Source organism: Neophocaena asiaeorientalis, unplaced genomic scaffold (assembly GCF_003031525.2).
Source record: "Neophocaena asiaeorientalis asiaeorientalis breed wild unplaced genomic scaffold, Neophocaena_asiaeorientalis_V1.1 scaffold605, whole genome shotgun sequence".
Classification (NCBI taxonomy): Eukaryota; Metazoa; Chordata; class Mammalia; order Artiodactyla; family Phocoenidae; genus Neophocaena; species Neophocaena asiaeorientalis.
This window is the reverse complement of record NW_020172214.1, coordinates 642,843-660,297: the sequence shown is the minus strand read 5'-3', so window position 1 is coordinate 660,297 and position 17,455 is coordinate 642,843. Positions and strand designations below refer to the sequence as shown.

Here is a 17,455-nt window from a genome sequence, read left to right as displayed (position 1 = left end):
GTTCTTCCTGACTCAAATCTCTTAGACATCTCCTGAGGTAGTTCCTAGCCTTAATGTTTTTGGATCTCTGAGCCATCCCGGAATGTTCTCTTAATTACTGTATTGGCAATACAGCAAAGCCAGTGGTAACCAAGGATCCAGGCTGAGCCCTGTCAGGTACATGCATCCTTGTGAACGAGCTCTGGAAATGGCAGGGAATTTTGCCATCAAGTCTTCGCATTAACTTTTCAGCAATATTCCCCAGTATACTAGTTAGGAGGGAGGTCCATCTTCTCCTTGGCCTTTGAAAAGTGACCATCAGCTTGACTGCTCTCATCAGAGATCTTCCCATAGCTTCTGATATTTTCTTTTTATCTCTTCTGGGTTATTTATTTTTAAGTACTTAACACTTTTGAAACCTCCTCTTCTGAATGCATCTTAAATCTAGGGCTAAACAAGCTGAATGCTTCAATTTGTTACCCCACCTTCTATGCAGACAGCCAAAATATATTCTACAAATGAGTCATGTTTTCCCACAACTCTGGAATTACACAGGCTCTGCCCACTTCTGGGAGTGGTCCCATCCTTTTGCCCATTTTTTACATGGCTAAATTCCCTTTATTCTGTGTGATTCAGACGATCCTCTGAGAAGCTCCCAAAGGGTCCCCATGTTACCTCTGTTGTAACCCTCATCCTATTATATTACATGCTGCTTTCTCTTTCTCTCGTTAAGCTATAGGCTGTCTAAAAGCAGAGAAGAGTTTTTATTAACCTGATTAGCTCCTGCACCTGATACAATTCTGCACCTGGTAGAAGGAGAGGGATGGGAGGGAAGTTTAGGTGGGGTATGCTAGAAGGAGAGGGTGAGCATGATAGTGTGGCAGACCTTTCGGGCTTGTTGGCCAGGTAAGAACTATGGATTTCATTCTGACTGAGATGGAGAGCCACTTCAGAGTCTGGAATAAGATTATGACATGAACTGGTGATGCTTCAATTGAGAATAAAATAAATAATTGGGAAGAAGGGCAGCTTCAGATTGACAATCAAGTGTCTGGTAGCCAGCTGATAGAAAGGATGCACTGAAAGCGATGAAGTTCAGGAAAGGGTGATGAATTGACGAATGAAATATTAATAGCAAAACTAGACTGAATTTGTGTAAAGGAAAATTAAGACAAAGTCACTGTGATCAGTGCAAGATTGTGAGTGTATGTATGCATGTCTGGGTTTAGATATCAAGCCTGCACCACCTAGAGAACCTTTGACCATTTATTTTATCTTCCTCTTGGAGCCCATACTTTAAAACATTTTATTCACCAAAAAGAATTTACAATTAATTCATGCTACCATATTTTATTCACCAAAGCTGTAAGTAACCATCAATCTGAACTTCTGATTGTTGTGAGCAAACAAATGTCACCCCCTCCCAGAATCACCATTCTAGCCAAGAGCAAATCCAAGCAAGAGCAAATGAATCTCCGATTGTCATCAACCTGTGTTACCTAATCGCAACTATCATATGCTATCTCATGGGTTCTTTTAAATATTGAAAAAAATTTTACACTCCCTTTACTTCTTCGGTGGAATCCTAGGAATCTATGAACCATAGGTTTGAGACTCAATACGCATGTAAGCCTGCAAATGTATATATACCTGTGTCTTGTGTAATGCATTATATATCTTATTAAATCACATGTATGTAGTATGTATACAATACACTGTATCTCTAGAACATATGTGCATATTGTGCATATAATGCTTCCAAATAAGGTAACATTCACAGGTTCTGGGGATTAGGATGTGCATATATCTTTTGGGAACCACCACTCAACTCCTACAGATATATATATAGATATAGATAGATAGATAGATATTTATAGATATATATATAGATAGATCTAATATATATATCTCCCAATATATATATTAGGAAAGCGGATTGCAAAGGAGAGCTACCAGGCTGCATTACCTGTTAAGCATCTAGGATTATTATATTAATAATGTCGTCATCTTTTATTGGTACATGATTATGTGACTGAAACACGGGTTCCACTGGGACAATGAATGTATCACACATCTGCATCCAATCAGAAGATTCACGCCTGTTGTGTTTATATGTCTTATCTGTTGATCTGACAAAAACTCTGTGAGGAAAAGAAAATGTTACCCTTGCAGATAAACCATTCTCAGTTGGAGGAAGATTAGAAGGTAGGAAAGAGTAGAAAAAGTATGTCTGTGTATATATTCCCAACGATAGGGCAATATTTATGTATAAGGAGCCTGAGAGCAGAGGTTGCGAGAGAGCAGAAGACATGCCAGAGAACCACGAAGTTAACGTATCGGTATTAGAGAGGTCGGGATCTCTCGTTAGGTTGTTTCTCCTGGAGGATTGTCTTAGTGACATCTGTCTTTGAGTGCAGGGCTCTTTTACTGTCTCTCAAAAGCTCATTCCAAAAGGCTTTTATTAGACACCTACTAAATGCCAGATACTGAGATGAACAAATGAACACAACAGAGTCCTTGTCTCCAAGGGAACATAATAAAGCATGGAGTGGGCAGGGCTGAAGGCGGTGGTGGGGTCTCGGTGAGAAACATACACATTCATTACATTCAAATCTTAGTATATTATAATTTTCTCAGAAAATAAAAAGAAGGGAAGGTAGAAACAAAGAGCATTATCTAAAGACTGCTAAGGAACTTTAAAAATACATTCAAAATTCTGAAGTACCCTTAAATCTACTTAATATATAAAAATAGATATTGAATTATATTGGCCCTCCACGTTTGCTAAACATGAATTAATTTGAAAGCACCTCTGTAAAGCAGATAAAATAAATGATATTTATTGACAAATCAAAGACATTTAAGATTACTAGCTTGTTAATTTCAGCTACTCTTGCCTCTGACACTGGCGTTTCCAGCATTTACACTGGGCCATTTTGATGAAAGACACAACAGATAGGGCAGTTGAAACTTGAGTGTCTCTCAGGTGATTTTTCTAGCAGGTGACACATACTTTATTACTTTATTTGCTATCTCCAAATTTTGAGGATATTTATACATAAATCCAAGGGTTATTGTCAAGAGATTACCTCACTGGATATCTCGCTGGGGTATAAGTAGCATTATAGAAACAATGCTTGCCATTTGGGAGAAAAACCTTTGTAAAAGCTCTTTTTGTCTGTTTTCATTTCATCTTCTAGGCAGAGGCAAACCCACATTCCTAATGAGAAACAGATGTCAGTAAGTTTTTGAAAAATAAATATATGCCAAATACTGGAAATTACCTTTGTTAAAAATGACCACACACACAAAAAAATGACCACAATCAGGGTACAATGATTATAACATCTGACTTGGAGTTAGGAAATGTGGCATAAATTTTGAGCTTTGTCACATATTAGCTATGTGACCTTGTGCAAATCACTTAATCCTGCTTAAACATCGTCTTTCTCTGCTCAAAACTGGGTGAATTAGCATGGCACAGTTAGACTGATTAAAACACACTGTCACATTTGCAAGTTGAAAGGAATCGCACCAGATGAGGTTAAGGTAGGAGATAATCAGTTACTTATTATTCATAAAAAGAAGCAGTAAGTAATTCCAGGTGCTCGTTACTATTTTGAACACTTATAACTGCCAGTTAGAACCTTTATTTTGTCTGGCTGTTCTAGTAATTTAAGAATTACTTTGAGGAGTTGAGGTAGTTCGGCTAATGGGTGGAGAATGCTGGCTTGGAAGCAAATACCAGAGTTCACGTACAGGCTGTTCCATCTTTCCAGCTGTGAGACCTTGCACAGGTTATTTGGCTTCTCTGTACTACAGTGTCCTCATCTGTATAATGGGGATGTTTACGAGAATTAAGCAGCTACACATAACGTGCTTAGAGGCTTGTCTGGCATACAGTGCCAGCCCCATTAATGTCAGCTAGTAGTAGCCATGGTAGAACTAGGCTGAAACCCTGCTAACCACCGGAAGGTCACAGTTGATCACAGTGCAGCCTCCCACAAAAGCCCCACAGGGACCTCCTCTGGCCTTCTGGGCTCCAATTCTGTCCAGACCTGCTGCTCGTGCCATGCACGGACATAGAGAGAGACCGGGAGAGAGAAGACTGAGAGAGAGAGAGAGAGAGACAATGGTGGAAATAGAAAACATGCTATTGCATCACCATAGAAGGTAGAGTGCCAGCCCACAGCTCAAGACCTGGACTCTAGTGCTCTATCTTATCACCAAATGTTTGTAGGACTTGAAAATGTCACAACTTCTCTGCAGCTGTTTTCGTTCATCCGTATATTTGACATCATTATAATTACATGGAGTGTTTGTATTAGGTTTTACCATTTAGGTTTTACTAGAGCTCTGGAATCTAGCAGATATGGATTAAATCCTAGTTCTGCCATTTACTCCCTGTGTAATCTGGGCAATTTCGCTTAACTTCTGTATGCCCCAGTGTCTTCATTTGGAGAGTAGTAATTATGAAGTGTTCCTCGTGGAACTGTTAAAGATGTAAAGAAACTTGTATGGGTACCTATACATAGTTACAGAATCTGATAGCAGAAAATTTGGCTGTGGTGGTCCTCACAGCTTCAGAAGTATTTCACATGCTCTGCCTGTTATGACTGGTACCATTTACACATGATCCCACCACTACTAGAAACAATATTATCTGAGGTAAAAGCGAAATAAGACCACTACTGGTATAACTGTATCACAAAACAATACCACACACACACACACACACACACACAATAGAATATGCCCTAAAATACTAAGTGTGGTTATCAAAATGAGACAAAACTTGGGACAATGTTTCTTATTTATACTTTTCCACGTTTTGTCATCTTTCTACAAATGCTGTATCTTCAGTATTTGAGCAAATGGCATATGCAATACAAATAACTGTGAATAGGGTCCCATGTGAACACTGCCCATTTTGCAGTGCTATTCAGAGTCGAGTAAACTTGCTGCTCCCTGCCTTCTGTCTGGCACCTGCAACAGGAGGGATTTCTCCTGAAAAGCCTAGGACTGCATGATAGGTTTTTGAAAATAATGATCATGATTCACCATCTCTTCTTACATGATGAAAGAGAGAGCAAATTATTAGACTCTTTCCTAGTAATATGAATAACAATGATCCTTTCAGGTCTGGTCAACAGTGACCACATCCTTACTACCCTTCCTGTCGTATTCTTGTTCCTCTCCAATCCCTCTTTCACATATAACCCCCAGGTCAGGTAACTATTTTCCTCTGAACTTGAAATTGATTGCCCAAAGCATAAAGACAAGGAGGCTAATTTTTTGGCCTATTTTTCAAAAGTAATATGGATTTAAATCCCATTTTCAGCTTTTTATCTTATTATACTTTCTTTTACTACCATATTTTATTTTCTAGATATATATCCCCATACCTTTGGTCATTTTCTCCCTCTGACTGGTATGCATTATCCTTCTCCTTTTATTTGCCTGTGAAAATCCTTTTCATATCTCAGATTAACCTAACATACCATCAAAGAGTAGATTCTAAACTCATAAGTTAGATTTCAGGATACCCACCAAATGGGTCACATCAACAAAGAGTAAGGTCACCCCAAAGCATGCGGTTCTTGCTTCTCTCCACTCCCCAAGGAAGCCCATCACCTTAGCTTTCTTTGCCTTTTCTCACTACCTTGGGGCTCAGGAACTCTAATCACTTTGAACTTGGCAGCCAGATTTGGCTTGGTAAGATTTGGACTTTGAGGTAGGAAGCTTAGCTTGGGAATACTGAGACCAACTCACATACTCCAATCCAGCTTTTTCAACAAATTTAATTGGCAGTTATATGCACTAGCTTAAGTAAAATTAAAGTGGAACTTTGATTTCTCATTTGTCATTGTTCGTGGAGTATATAATTGCCTTGGAAGCCTCAAGGGAAATAGATTATTTATAAGACTTGGTTCTAGCGATCCTGGGTTCCTCTGGCCAAATACTATTTAATGGAAATCTAAAACTCTTCTTACACTTACACAACATGTTACTGAAGCTGGCATCTTGCTCTTGTTCACCTACCTCCTCCCTCAATGTGGCTGATGTATGAGGTACACTGGGTCCCAAGGTCAGTGCCTACTATTCTTTCTATTTTACCTGCCACTACCATGTAGCTGAACGGCTATACCGACTTGCCTTTCCTATTTCCTCTGACTTTGTGTTTTCTCTGATTTACCTGCCACTACCATGTAGCTGAACGGCTATACCAACTTGCCTTTCCTATTTCCTCTTTGTGTTTTCTCTGATTTTTTTGTTTCACTCTGAATCCTATGTTTCTCTAGAAAGAGAATCCCCCTCTACCCCCGGCCTCACCAGCACACACATGTACGCACATACATGCTCTATTTCAGTCCCCCACTTCTTTCCTTCATGGCAACTACTGCAACTTACATTTTTCTCTTTTTGCGTCTGTTTGCTTGATATTTCTCAGCTTTCCCCACTGGTACATAAGTTCCAAGAGGGCAGAAGGTGTGTCTTATTCACCTCTGCATCTAAAGTCCCCATTAGCAATGCCTCACATAGATAAGGAACACAAATAAATACATTTTCATGTGATATCAGGCACCCAGAGCTCTGCAGTGGGCAGCCCCAGATGTTTCAATCATAGTCATTTTGAGGGCAAATAAGATTTTCCTTGGTGTTTTTCTTTCTTTTCGCTCTAGAGATTCTGGGTGTACTTCAATCTTTCTTTTAAATTGTGGTATTTTTAAGTGTCAAATTCAGTGGCATTAATTACATCCACAGTGTTGTACAGCCATCATCACTAACTCCAAAATCTTTTTACCCCAAACAGCTACTCTTTACTCATTAAGCAATAATTTCCCATTCCCCCTTCCCCTGTCCCTGGTAACCACTAATCTACTTTCTGTCTCTATCAATATACCTATTCTAGATATTTCATATAGAATCACACATTTGATTTTTTTGTGTCTAGCTTATTTCTCTTAATATAATGTTTTCAAGGTTCATCCATGTTGTAGCATGTATCAAAACTCCATTTTTTATGGCTGAATAATATTCCATTCGACAGAATACCACATTTTGTTTCTCCACTCATTTGCTGATAGACACTTGAGTTATGTACACCTTTTAGCTGTTGTAAAATAATGCTTCTACAAATATTGGTGTACAAGTATCATTTTGAGTCCCTTCTTTACTTTTGGATACATACCTAAAAGTGGAATATTTGGGTCATATGGAAACTCTACGTGTAACTTTTTGAGGTACCACCAAAACTGTTTTCCACAGCAGCTGCACCATTTTACATTGTGGTGGGTGTAATTTAGATTGGCTTTAGCTTTAACTGAGAGTGTGAGGTGGGGATGAATTAAACAGAAGCTTGAAGCAATTCCTCATATATATGTCTAAAATTGTCAAGCAGTTAGACAAAGTGAAATATTGCCACCTATGACATTTGAGTCAGTGGCAGTTATAAGCAAAGACATGACAAACCAGCAGAGGTATTCGAGACCTATTTTAAGCAGGAACCCAGGAGCTGAAATACCCATGCGCAGAAGTGTGTCTACAGATAGAGTTACAGTTACAGGTATAAATATAGATATAGATAAGTGGCAGAACGTATTTTATTTCAGTTTCAAATAAAAGTCCTAAATCCCATGCAACCTGAAATCTAAGAAATGCTTTGGAATTCCTGGTTTCTGTCCTTTTTGATGGCTAGGGGATGGTGAGGGAAAGAAAAATTCAAAGTCTTCCTGACTCTTAAGGATTAAATCTTCTACCAGAATGAGCACACATCCTAAACAAGTAAACACCTCATGTAATATTTGGAACAAAACGGTTTCCTTATAAATAGGAACACATTTTTTCCCCAGCCACTTGATTTTTCCATGTGACACACCTGCTCCCGAAGAGATGAAAAAGATTAAAATCCACAGTATAGAGTCTCATAACAATGAAAAGGGACTGGTCCCCATTGTGTGCACAACTCAATTTCAGGTACAGGGATAAGTGGATGAACTCCCTGGGGACTCATAAAAAAAGACTCATTTTTAACAAGTCCTTCACCTACTCTGTAGGTGAAGTATTGTAACTGCATAGCTTGTACTGTAACTGCATAGCTTGTGTGGATGTCTGTACCTTTATTTATTTATCTATCCTGTTTCCTCTCATGTCCTACTGAAAAAATAAGCCAAGTAAAATTAACACAAACAAATTAGAAGGCATGTAGATTTTTTGCACTTTAAGCTTTCCCTCACTGTTGGAACAGTCTAAACTTTTCTATCTGTTTGATTGACAGTGTGAGCAGTTCATTCACGTACCTTCAGGACTTTAACCCAGGTGGCATACTATACTCAAAAAAGCACTGAGGTTCACAGCCTTGGTTTTTATCCTGGTTATGTTTCTAATTAGCTCTGTGATGCTGAATGAGCCACCAAAATCTTTCTGGGCTGTGTTTCCTTATTTGTAAACTGAGGAGCTTGAACTAGGTTGTTGGTTTAAACGTTGGGTTATCTCAGAAGTTAAAATTAGATGTGAGGGGTTGGTAAATTGGTGGGGGCTGTGGGCTTCTTATCTTTACTTCAGACACAGTGGTTTTACTTTTATTTATCCTGTGCTTTTGGAGTCTGGGCACAATTTTGTTTGAGGAGAAGAAAAAGCTCTCTTACTGGAGGTAGTAGAGGAGAACCTATAAATATGAACTATTTAGCAATAATAAATTATTTGTTATCCAAGTATAAACTTCTTTAATTCACTTAATATAAACCAGCCAAACTGACAGCATCTACCAGTTGGGGGTGCTGATGAGCAGTGATCAGTAAGTGCCTTGCTGTAAGTGTGCAAAGTGAGATTCAGAGGATCGTGTGTCTACGTAACTTCCTAAAAGGACAAAAAGGAAGAGTTGCAGAGTGCTCAAAAGTTGAGATTGTGGAGTACAAGTCACAATTCTGTTCTTCAATAGTTTTCTTTGTTTGTTTTTTGCATCAAGGTAACACATTAAATTATAAATTTACTTTAGTATAACTAAAGTAATGATAATGCTATATGGACAATTTACCGTCATCAAACAAATCCATGTTTATTATTTTCAAAAAGGGTCTGGCTTATCCTGAGGAACTTCTTTGCTCCCTTATATTTTGTGGAAATAACTTTAGGCTAGAAATCAAGATCCTCTGACTCTGGTCTTGGGTCCCTAAACTAACTTTACAGTCAAAGGCTGGCATTCCCGCTCTAAGCATTTATCCTATATTTCTGTACATTGTCACTTTTTGCCACGGCTTAATTATATGAATATAATAAATTAGAACAACAATAATGTAACAGCAAATGTCTAAAATGTTGGCATCATGACTATATAAGAAAAAGACCTACAAGACCTCTCCATAGGAATAAGACGACAATAGCATACTTCATTGCTGATATCTATCTATCTATCTATAGGAATAAGACGACAAAAGCATACTTCATTGCTGATATCTATCTATCTATCTATCTGTCTATAACAATCTCAAGTTAGTCTGTCTCTAATTAGGATAACACATCATCTCCTGATATTTTCATCACGTGAATATGTTAGATTTATAATCCTTAGAGTTGGAAACATCCATGTTGTTCATTATGTCCAACACCTTGCTTAACACAAAATCCTTTCCATAGCACCTCTGACAGGTCATAGCTAAATTCAGAACAGACAATTCCAGCTTATAGGAAGGATATTCTGCTGTTAAACAGATCAACGTGTTTTCAAAAAAGAAAAACAACAACAAGCAAACAAAGAATATTTGATAAAATGCCCTTCCTTGGATCTGGGTCATACCATCTTAAGACACACACTAAGCTTTACCCACTGACCCCATCATCCACATGCCAATCCTTCAAATGTTAGATGGAGGCTAACGTGTTCCCAGGGCTGCCTACGTGGGCATACAATCTGGGAGTGTGACTTAGAATGGCAATATGCTTGGTTTAATTCTTTGCTGTCACTGTCCTGATAGTCTTAATGATTTCTGAACAATGATCCCACAACTTTATTTTGCAGTGGGCCTTGCAAATTACATAGCTAGTTCTGTATATTCTCTTAAATTATGTATTCTCAAACTCAATAACCCCAGTTCCTACATTCACAATGACTTGAACTAAATAGCTTGTGTTCGCTTGTCAATGACCATGTAGGAAAGTGGTACTCAGAAATAAGCAGAGTGTCCCAGGTGTGGTTTGATCAGTGAGAAAATTAGAAGCAGAATTACATTCCATGGTGGATATCCGCTGGGTCTCTCTGTCCCTCCACTCCAGGTCCAGTCTCTATACCCCTGCTCTGTGACCAAGAAGGCTGACGCCTGAAGCGGGCAGCGACTGGGATCCCTTCTTGCTTGGCTTCTAGTTGGGCTTGGCTAATGGGAGGCAATAGGGGACTAGGGTGTAGGAGAGAGAGTGTAGGATATTTCTTTCTCCTCCTTTCCCATTTCAAAGCTGCACCTCTAATAGGAGCTGCATCCCTTCTTGAGTAGACTTCCCACTGGTTGGTCCCTCTTCCACAGCTCCATATCTCACTGGGCTTGTATTACTAGTCCTCTCCTTGTCCCATCAGCTCTAGTGGGTGGTACTGGTTTGCAGTTGTCGCTGGTCCCTTAACCCTGATCACACATCACTATGTAGTCCCCTCATTAAAGTATTTTCATTTCAACCTTATGAGGTAAATTCTGCCAAGACCCAAAATGATAAACCATATGGCATGTAGAGACCATGCATCAATTAATGTAACCAGTTCGCATATGTTTTTGGAAATTTCTCTGGAAGGCTAAAGTTGACTTTCTTTGATTCACTCAGTAGCTGACCTGTCTCCTTGCATGTTTTCAATCACCATCTGTAGGCTGATAATACTCAAATCTCTATCTTTGGGACAAATTGTTTCCAGAATTCATTCATTTAAACAAATATGAAGAAACAGTTATTATATGCCAAGCATTCTTCCAAAAGCTGGGGATACAGTAATGACCAAGCACATAAAATTCACTTATCCTAATGGAGCTTATATTCTTGTGAGGAGTGACATAATAAACCAGAGGCCTCTGAGCAGCTAAATGATATGACTGACACAATTTAGAAGAATCATTCGGGCTGCTGTATTGAGAACAGACTGCCAGAAGCCAGGGGCAGAAGCAGGAAGAACAGTTAGAAAAATCCAGGTGAAAGGTCATGGCAGCTCTGACCAAGGTCATGGCAGCTCAGACCAAGGTCATGGCAGCAGGGTTGCTAAGGCTAGTTCTGGGCCTCAGCACCCATCTTACCGACTCTATTGCCTCATTCCACTCAATCCTAAGGTAGGATCTGTACCCTATCTGCACTTTACTTGTTTACTTCAAACAAGGTATGAACACTTTGATTAAAGGTCAATAATGCCCACTTCAGAAGGACAAGGAAAATAATGTTCCTTTTGCTTAGCAATACGTATTACTTTTTCTCTTCCCAAACATAAGGAAGTGAAATTATAACTGGCTGCCTAGGGACCATGACAAAATTAAAAATACAAGGCAAATGAAAAACATTTTATTGAATTAGTCATTGAAAATTGTCGAAAATGAAATAAAAAGATTATCATCTTTAATTGGTCTCAGTGTTCAGGTAAGAGTAAGAAAATATTCAGATAGTCAAAGTTTCCTCAATAAGATTTATAATGGCTTTTCAAAAATCAGCTTTTAAGAAAAAGAGAATGTCCACATTTTTCAGAGGATAGAATAATTGATAATTATAATATTTACAACATCGGGTATGGCTAGCACCGCCTCCTCTTGATAGAATAAAAGATCTTAATCTCAAATTCTGTTGAGAGCAAAAGAAATGTAAAAGAAGCAGCAGCAGAGGAGAAGGAGGAAGAAGAGGAGGAGAAGAAATATCAACAGCTATTCTCTGAAGCAATTCTCCAAAGTGCCCTGTAAAGCTTCTCTAAAATAACCTCAGGTGTGGGTGTGCACACACACTGTAGAGCAATCCACTCCTCACAGGACCTCGGTCTTGAACCCACAAAAACATAAGCTCCATGAGGGCAGCTCCCTGGTCTGTTCACTGTTGATCCCAAGCCTAGAATGGCTCTTCACCTCAGCAAATACTGTACAATGAATAAGTAAATCTGGCCTCTCTGCTTGAAATAATTAGATATTTAGCACTTACATTTCAACTACTTAATATTTAATTAACAGTTAAATATAATGATGGCACTGTTTACGTATTTAAACCATTTACACTAAAATGCTATGAACTATCGCTTTCCTATTTCCTGTAGCCTTTCTTTTAGCCTTCCTTTTCAGAAGGCTAGAACCTTAAGGCATACCATATTAATTCACTTTCAGGCTCATGGTGTCTTGAATAAAGAAAGCCCTCTTTATCCCTCAATGGTTTGGAAGAGCTTAGCTGAGTCCACCAGGACAGAGGAAGTACCAAAAGGAAGGAAGTCAGGATAGTGGTCCAGGAAGCTCTGTCCTCCACTTGGCCCTCCCCCAGTTCTACTAGTTCTTTGCACAAAGCCAAATACCCCAGAATTGAAAAGTCAAGCTTTCAGAATTTTTGGCAGCAGGAATGCATTCTAGAAGTAAGACCTCAGTGTTAGGTTGTTTTGACTATCTGGGAGAAGGCATCATTATTTAGAATTTGCAATGTGAATGCTAACCCAAAAAAAGACAGAAAAGGAAAAAAACCCTCAGTTTGAAAGCTGCCCATACTTGTCATCATTTAGAAAGATTATATTTTAAAAGGCCTAAATGTTTTAAATAGAAATTTTTCTACCACAAAAGACTTAGTATTTTATCATAAATCTGGCATTTTTCAGGCCACTGAACTTAATTTAAATGGGCCAAACTTTGTCTCTTGGCAACCAGAATCCACACGAATTGGTAGGCGCTGTCTCTGGAGGAAGTCCATGCTCCTCAATATTTACAAGCTACAGTGTTAACTCCTCCATCTTTCCTCCAGCTAAAGGCTGGCATTATTATCGAAAACACCACAAAGTTAAGCCACCAACATAGTCAGGAAGGATTTTCACTCTTTATTTTCTCTTGTTTTCTTTGTTGATTTTGTTGGCGTGTGTGTGTAAATTGACTTTAATGAAATGAGAGTGAGATTTAAATTTCTTGAAAACATTCTCCAAGACACTACTTATAGTTCAAATGAAGTCTCTAATAAATGCACATTATATCAAGTGCTTCCTGTTAAAATCGAGGGGAAAATATACTTAAAAATACGATCTAAAAACTTCCCTCAGTCATTGGGATTTCATTTCAGACCCAGGTTCCAGGAGCCCACTCTCACTCTGCCTCCCAGACTACTTGGTTTTTGACTCAGAAATGAAGATGTAGTTTTGATGAGGGTTACTACCTGGGCTTGTGACTGTCTTCTAAGAGGTTTGTGACTTCTCTCAGGATTACGTGCAGCACGTCACGTGGATGGGCACATGTACATTTTCCTGGGCTGACAGTCCATCAAACTCTTAAAAGAGCCGTGAGCAAAAATGATGAGACACTTTAGTGTGGATAAAAGCACGTAAGACCAGAATTTAGCAATTCTGGATTGTAACTGTAGTAGGGTGCTCACAAGTGATGTAAATGTGAAAAATCACTTCCCTTCTGGGCCTTCATCTGAAATGAGAATAACAGGCTGTAACAGTGATTCCATGCTGTGGGCTACAATCAACTGTAGCACCAAAAAGAGGAGTTGTGAGTGTATGAATCCATATGTGCACCAAGCTCCATTTATGGATTGACAATTGATCTCACACATACATGTTTCTAATGAATGGTGATTGTACTGCAATTAATAAAATACAAAAACATTTAAAAGCATCCCTCAATTCAGTCTAGTTTTTGATCACTACATGTTTTCTGAATCAACAAATACTGAAAAAAAAATGACAGCTAAGTGAGGGCTTTGACACAACATACTGGAAGAACTAGCCCAGATAACCCCTAAGCTATGTACAGCTCAATAAGCATGATGTTCAAACATTTAACTAAATATTCCAAATGTAAGACCTATAATTTGGGGTTTTAAATTTAAAGTTTCTGTTTAACATACATTGATATGACTCTAAATTTTAGACCATTTGCTAGCATGTGATTTTGTTGATTGCAGTAAAAGGATATTAGGAGTTGTAGATGGAAACTTTTTTTCCCTTAATGTTATCTAGAGGTGTGTAACTATGTTATATACATTCAAGAGTTTATTTCTTAGGTACTTTGGTTGCTGAATATAAGATTGAGTGTCAGACAAACCTAAGTTAACACCCTAGCTCTTCTCCTAGCCAAAAAAATGACTAAGTAAATAAACATTTCTAATTTCAGTTTCATCATGTGAAACTGAGATGATAATAACCAAATCATGGCATAGTAGTTGCTCAAAAATTAGACTCTACAGCCTACCTCTAATAGGTCCTTTGTTCTGGATTACTGGTTCAATCTCTACTTCCATGGATATATGTACCCAACTAAAACACAAGTAAGTTCTTGTACTCAATTATCCTTTTAAAATGAAATTGTAACTAGTTAATTACTCATATTAATAAAACCCAATAATGAAAAAGATGATTTCTAAAGCAAGACTTAAAGAAAACAAACAACCATGTACAATTTCCTTTACCACTCATCTTTAACCATTGTTAAACATGAACTAAATACTGGTATTACACCAAATGTAAAACAGACAGCTAGTGGGAAGCAGCTACATCACACAGCGAGATCAGCTCGGTGCTATGTGACCACCTAGAGGGGTGGGATAGGGAGGGTGGGAAGGAGATGCAAGAGGGAGGGGATATGGGGATATATGTATAGGTACAGCTCATTCACTTTGTTATACAGCAGAAACTACCACAACATTGTAAAGCAATTATACTACAATAAAGATGTTAAAAAAAAAATACTGGTATTATGCAAATTTAATTAGGAAATTCATTTATTCAGACTCAAATTTTCCTATGTATACCAAAAGCAAGATCAAAATTTTGAAGTCATTCTAATTTATCATGAAAAATTTTTGTTCAGGCTAATGGTCTACTTAAAGCTACTAAAGAGCCTGACAACATAATTTGGGTTTATAAATGTTTCTTTTTGTGACATTGACATCTTGTCTCTTTATCAGTAAGTATTTTATGACCTGGTAAAGTTAGCCTACATTTATCAACGAGACTTCACAAGTTCTTATTTTTAAATAGGTTACAAAGGATTACAAATTAACTATATTTATCATTTGCTAGTGCTATAAATGTCTTCTAATTAAATATAAATAATCTGATCAAGAGAATAAAAAAGAATAAAAAATGAGAACAAACTTCCCCAGTTCATCTGGACTGATTCATTATATGTATAAGTGATACATGCATTATTCTCACCCACTTCTGTTATGTTTAAACACACCCAGAATCTTAGTTTGTTTTATTACATGAGTTTTCCTTAAAATAAGATAATTGGGTCAGAGTTGTATTTCAAATAAATAACTTATATATAAATAGCTGAATAAAGTTGTTAGACACAAAAAAGAGACTATCATCTCTCCAAACTTTACTGCTGTCCATGTTTGTCAAGACCTCCCCAAATAAGACATGCCAAAGAAGGACTGGCTGTATTAACTCAGGGAAAGAGAAATGATGCTTAAATTATAATCTGGCACAGTACCCAAAGGAAAAGAAACACAACTTGGATTATTTGGCCCTCAAGTATGATTTCATGTCATATGCTTAACTCTTTGAAGGTAGAGAACAAAAGAAAGTAGACAAGTAGACATAAAAGCCATTTCAATTATAGATGAAATGAAATGGTGGTAGGTTTTTTTTTTTTAAAAAAAAAAAAAGGTTAAAGAGTGTGATTTCTGATTTAATTATTTCTAGCCGTGAAAATTTAGGCCAAGTACATTTAGGATATTGTTCTAATGAAAGAATGAGAAAAATGCTATTATATACACAACAGATGTATAGATGTGCTATAATGCTACAGATGTACTCTTCTTGAAAGTAGTCAAAGAACAAATTGAAAACGTTTCCTGAAAATAATTCAGTTAAGAAAAATCCAAGAACTTTAGAATATAATAGGCACTGTAAAAATAAGCATTATAAACAAATGTGATTGAATATATTTTATTCATTTAATAACTCATTTAAAATTTATTTTATGGAAGTATGATTGATTTACAATGTTGTGTTAATTTCTACTGTACAGCAAAGTGATCCGGTTATACATATATATACATTCTTTTTCATATTCTTTTCCATTATGGTTTACCACAGGATATTGAATCTAGTTCCCTGTCTTGTTTATCCATTATATATATAATAATTTGCAACTGCTAATCCCAACCTCCCAATCATTCCTCCCCCATCACTCCTCTCCCTTGGCAACCACAAGTCTGTTCTCTCTGTCTGTGAGTCTGTTTCTGTTTCTTATATATTTTAATATATTATATATATATATGTTTCTTAAATATTTTTAAGTATGTGCTTTGCAGGCAAAGTTCTGGTTATACTGCAAAGGTGAATGAGATAGATTCTATTGTCAAGGAATCTTCATCAAAGTAGGAGAAATGACCTTGCTAACAATGAACCATACAAAATTAAAACTAAAGCAAACAGACAGAAAAATATTATCAGTAAATCAAAAGGGAAAAAAACAGTGCTAATTAGGAAGATGGAGAAAGCACCAAAGCAGACACTGGTATTTAATCTAGGTCCCCTTGATAAGTAGAATGTAAATAGACAAGGAAGGAACCTAGAGCAGGCCTGGAAAACCAAGGTGAGGAAACAGCGTGAGCAAAGACAGAAAGGTGCACATTCTTAGCCCTCATCTGGGCTCTTGAAGACATAAGTTGCAGTTGTTATTGCTGTTGTTTTTTCCCCCTGTACTAGCTCTATATTATAACCTGAGAATTGTATTGTGTATAACATCATACCCCATCTGAGGAATAAATACCCTTATATCTTACTTCTATTGTCATTTGTGTTTATACAAAAAGTATGCTGAAAAATTCTTGAGCCTTTTTTCATGGTTCACATTTGAACTAAATTGGTAATACTGTTTAAATCTTCCCTTCTGTCTCCAGATACACAACACTGTGTATGTTGTAAGGGCCCACTACTTATTCCATTTATGAAAATGTCCTAATATATACACCCATCTATTAGGAGAAAGAGTAATAATTCAGTGCCTCCAAAACATATCCACCTGGATGGGCTTCAAGGCTGACCAGCCTCACCAAAGATTGAAACACATGATAATACCAGTGTCAGCAAGGATGTAGGGAAAGAATTATCATGAACTACTAAGGTGGGTGTAAACTGGCATGAGATTATTGGATGATAATTCATCCATCATATCAAAACCTCACTATTTTTATACCTTTCTGACACAACAATAAAATAATTATGTTTCAATGGAATAAGTGTTTTGATTCAGTTATGCTTCTAACAACTTATCCCAAGTAATGATTTAAGATGCATGAAGATTTGACTGCAAAAAATCATCTT

General features: G+C 37.4%; 1 protein-coding gene across 1 annotated transcript in view; it reads right to left on the bottom strand.

Moving 5' to 3' along the window:
* The window catches only part of GRM5 (glutamate metabotropic receptor 5), a 510,413-nt gene that overhangs the window by 368,403 nt on the left and 124,555 nt on the right, over window positions 1–17,455 (bottom strand).